Genomic DNA, 5,049 nt, shown 5'->3' with positions numbered 1-5,049 from the left:
ATGTTCAAAATTTCAGTTAATGAGCTGCTCTTATGTTCTATGATTTCCGACCTTGACAACTCATTAACCAGTGTTTCAAACAATGCACCAGGCCATTTGACGACCCCAACTCGGTTCCACAAGCGGGAAAGCAGCACCCCAAGGCCCGGTAAGGGGGCCGAATACATTCCCATCGTGAATTCCGTCCCAAATGTGAATGACAAGTTTTCAGTTAATCAGTTGCCTGCTTGGTTACTCATTTGTCGCTCTGACATTTGGTTAACCAGTTGTCGATGTTCAAATTTCAGTTAATGAGTAGCCTCTTTGAAATTTCAGTTAATGAGTTGGCCCTTTGGTTACTCATTTGTCCCTGTGTCTTTTGGTTACCCAGTTGTCGATGTTCGAAATTCAGTTAATGAGTTGCCTCCTTGGTTAATCATTTGTCGCTCTGACTTTTGGTTAACCAGTTGTCGATGTTCAAAATTTCAGTTAATGAGCTGCTCTTATGTTCTATGATTTCCGACCTTGACAACTCAGTAACCAGTGTTTCAAACAATGCACCAGGCCATTTGACGACCCCAACTCGGTTCCACAAGCGGGAAAGCAGCACCCCAAGGCCCGGTAAGGGGGCCGAATACATTCCCATCGTGAATTCCGTCCCAAATGTGAATGACAAGTTTTCAGTTAATCAGTTGCCTGCTTGGTTACTCATTTGTCGCTCTGACATTTGGTTAACCAGTTGTCGATGTTCAAATTTCAGTTAATGAGTAGCCTCTTTGAAATTTCAGTTAATGAGTTGGCCCTTTGGTTACTCATTTGTCCCTGTGTCTTTTGGTTACCCAGTTGTCGATGTTCGAAATTCAGTTAATGAGTTGCCTCCTTGGTTAATCATTTGTCGCTCTGACTCTTGGTTAACCAGTTGTCGATGTTCGAAATTCAGTTAATGAGTTGCCTCCTTGGTTAATCATTTGTCGCTCTGGCTTTTGGTTAACCAGTTGTCGATGTTCAAAATTTCAGTTAATGAGCTGCTCTTATGTTCTATGATTTCCGACCTTGACAACTCATTAACCAGTGTTTCAAACAATGCACCAGGCCATTTGACGACCCCAACTCGGTTCCACAAGCGGGAAAGCAGCACCCCCAAGCCCCGGTAAGGCGGCCGAATACATTCCCATCCTGAATTCCGTCCCAAATGTGAATGACAAGTTTTCAGTTAATCATTTGCCACCTTGGTTCATCATTTGCCACTCTGACTTTTGGTTTCCCAGTTGTCAGTTTTCACATTTCAGTTACTGAGTTGACTTTGTCTTTCTCACTCTGTGTATCTCTATCTTCTCTCTGTCTCTCTCAGTGTATGCGAGTGTCTGTGTGTGTTCCACTGCCGCCCGGCCAACCGGGTCCAAAGGCCCGCCACGTTACACACGAAAAACCCCGGTCTCGCTTCGGAGCGACGGGCACCCGGCTTCTCGGTGTCGGACCGACTCCGTTCAGATACCGCTGGATGCCCCTTGCCCCTGGCTTGCTCTGGCAGCCGGCGCGTGCAGGCCGCCCCCTGCCCCGCCGTCTCAGTGGTCGGAAAGCGGTCTCCAGCCAACGGCTGTACCTCGGCCGCGGAAAGAGGCAGCTACACAAGCGAGGCACTGCTCTGTGCGGCCCCGCCACCCCGTTCAGCTGCCGTTGTCCCCGACCGGATCGGACTTTCCTTCCCGAAGTTATCCCCGATAAGCTGCCGCTGACCGACGGCCCGTCAGCCGCTGCGGGACGGCGACACTTTCCCGAACTTGCCGGGGTCCAGGCCGATAATATAGTGTGCGCCAGCGCCGGGGCTTTCCAACGAGCCATCCCCGAACGAAATCGGACACGGGAGTCGGGAGCGACAGGCGTTCGACTGGTGCCGGGCAACCGGGTCCAAACGCCCGCCTTGTTAAACACACGTATACCCCAGGCTCGATTCGGAGCGACGGGCACCCGGCTTCCCGGTGTCGGACCGACTCCGTTCAGATACCGTTGGATGCCCCTTGCCCCTGGCTTGCTCTGGCAGCCGGCGCGTGCAGGCCGCCCCCCGCCCCGCCGTCTCAGTGGTCGGAAAGTGGTCTCCAGCCAACGGCTGTACCTCGGCCGGGGAAAGGGGCAGCTACACAAGCCAGGCACTGGTCTGTGCGGGCCCGCCACCCCGTTCGGCTGCCGTTGATCCGGACCGGATCGGACTTTCCCTCCCGAAGTTATGCCCGATAAGCTGCCGCTCACCGGCGGCCCGTCAGCCGCTGCGGGATGGCGACACTTTGCCGAACTTGCCGGGGTCCAGGCCGATAATATAGTGTGCGCCAGCGCCGGGGCTTTCCAACGAGCCCTCCCTGACCGAAATCGGACACGGGAGTCCAGAGCGATAGGCGTTCGACTGCCGGCCGGCCAAACACAGGCAATCCCCCGCCGTTGCGGACCCGCTCCAGGACAACCGGGTCCAAACGCCCGCCTCGTTACACGCACGAAAACACCGGGCTCGATTCGGAGCGACGGGCACCCGGCTTCCCGGTGTCGGACCGACTCCGTTCCGGTACCCTTGGATGCCCCTTGCCCCTGGCTTGCTAGGACAGCCGGCGCGTCAAGGTGGGCCCCCGCGGCTCCGGCTCAGCAGTCGGAAAGCGGTCTCCAGCCAACGGCTGTACCTCGGCCGGGGAAAGGGGCAGCTACACAAGCCCGCTACTGGTCTGTGCGGCCCCGCCACCCCGTTCAGTGGCAGTTGACCCCGACCGGATCGGACTTTCCTTCCCGAAGTTATCCCCGATAAGCTGCCGCTGACCGACGGGGCGGCAGCCGCTACGGGACTGCGACACTTTCCCGAACTTGCCGGGGTCCAGGCCGATAATATAGTGTGCGCCAGCGCCGGGGCTTTCCAACGAGCCCTCCCTGACCGAAATCGGACACGGGAGTCCGGAGCCAAAGGAGTTCGACTGCCGGCCGGCCAAACACAGGCAACCTCCCGCCGTTGCGGACCCGCTCCCGGACAACCGGGTCCAAACGCCCGCCCTGTTACACGCACGAAAACACCGGGCTCGATTCGGAGCGACGGGCACCCGGCTTCCCGGTGTCGGACCGACTCCGTTCCGGTACCACTGGATGCCCCTTGCCCCTGGCTTGCTAGTACAGCCGGCGCGTCAAGGTGGGCCCCCGCGGCTCCGGCTCAGCAGTCGGAAAGCGGTCTCCAGCCAACGGCTGTACCTCGGCCGGGCCAAGCGGCAGCTGCACAAGCCCGCTACTGGTCTGTGCGGCCCCCCCACCCCGTTCAGTCGCAGTTCACCCCAACCGGATCGGACTTTCCGTCCCGAAGTTATCCCCGATAAGCTGCCGCTGACCGACGGGGCGGCAGCCGCTACGGGACTGCGACACTTTCCCGAACTTGCCGGGGTCCAGGCCGATAATATAGTGTGCGCCAGCGCCGGGGCTTTCCAACGAGCCCTCCCTGACCGAAATCGGACACGGGAGTCCGGAGCCAAAGGAGTTCGACTGCCGGCCGGCCAAACACAGGCAACCTCCCGCCGTTGCGGACCCGCTCCCGGACAACCGGGTCCAAACGCCCGCCCTGTTACACGCACGAAAACACCGGGCTCGATTCGGAGCGACGGGCACCCGGCTTCCCGGTGTCGGACCGACTCCGTTCCGGTACCACTGGATGCCCCTTGCCCCTGGCTTGCTAGTACAGCCGGCGCGTCAAGGTGGGCCCCCGCGGCTCCGGCTCAGCAGTCGGAAAGCGGTCTCCAGCCAACGGCTGTACCTCGGCCGGGCCAAGCGGCAGCTGCACAAGCCCGCTACTGGTCTGTGCGGCCCCCCCACCCCGTTCAGTCGCAGTTCACCCCAACCGGATCGGACTTTCCGTCCCGAAGTTATCCCCGATAAGCTGCCGCTGACCGACGGGGCGGCAGCCGCTACGGGACTGCGACACTTTCCCGAACTTGCCGGGGTCCAGGCCGATAATATAGTGTGCGCCAGCGCCGGGGCTTTCCAACGAGCCCTCCCTGACCGAAATCGGACACGGGAGTCCGGAGCGAAAGGCGTTCGACTGCCGGCCGGCCAAACCCAGGCAATCTCCCGCCGTTGCGGACCCGCTCCCGGACAACCGGGTCCAAACGCCCGCCCTGTTACACGCACGAAAACCCCGGGCTCGATTCGGAGCGACGGGCACCCGACTTCCCGGTGTCGGACCGACTCCCTTCTGGTACCACTGGATGCCCCTTGCCCCTGGCTTGCTCGGACAGCCGGCGCGTCAAGGTGGGTCCCCGCGGCACCGGCTCAGCAGTCGGAAAGCGGTCTCCAGCCAACGGCTGTACCTCGGCCGGGCCAAGAGGCAGCTACACAAGCCCGCTACTGGTCTGTGCGGCCCCGCCACCCCGTTCAGTCGCAGTTCACCCCGACCGGATCGGACTTTCCGTCCCGAAGTTATCCGCGATAAGCTGCCGCTGACCGACGGGGCGGCCGCCGCAACGGGACTGCGACACTTTCCCGAACTTGCCGGGGCCCAGGCCGATAATATAGTGTGCGCCAGCGTCGGGGCTTTCCAACCAGCCCTCCCTGACCGAAATCGGACACGGGAGTCCGGAGCCAAAGGCGTTCGACTGCCGGCCGGCCAAACCCAGGCAATCTCCCGCCGTTGGGGACCCGCTCCCGGACAACCGGGTCCAAACGCCCGCCCTGTTACACGCACGAAAACACCGGGCTCGATTCGGAGCGACGGGCACCCGACTTCCCGGTGTCGGACCGACTCCCTTCTGGTACCTATGGATGCCCCTTGCCCCTGGCTTGCTCGGACAGCCGGCGCGTCAAGGTGGGTCCCCGCGGCACCGGCTCAGCAGTCGGAAAGCGGTCTCCAGCCAACGGCTGTACCTCGGCCGGGCCAAGAGGCAGCTACACAAGCCCGCTACTGGTCTGTGCGGCCCCACCACCCCGTTCAGTCGCAGTTCACCCCGACCGGATCGGACTTTCCTTCCCGAAGTTATCACCGATAAGCTGCCGCTGACCGCTGGCCTGTTACCCGCTGCCGGACTGCGACACTTTGCCCAACTCGCCAGGGGCCAG

The sequence above is a fragment of the Somniosus microcephalus genome, unplaced genomic scaffold (assembly GCF_052327205.1).
Source record: "Somniosus microcephalus isolate GS21.2 unplaced genomic scaffold, FLI_Smic_1.0 scaffold1798, whole genome shotgun sequence".
Taxonomy (NCBI): Eukaryota; Metazoa; Chordata; class Chondrichthyes; order Squaliformes; family Somniosidae; genus Somniosus; species Somniosus microcephalus.
This window is presented reverse-complemented; position numbering follows the sequence as displayed.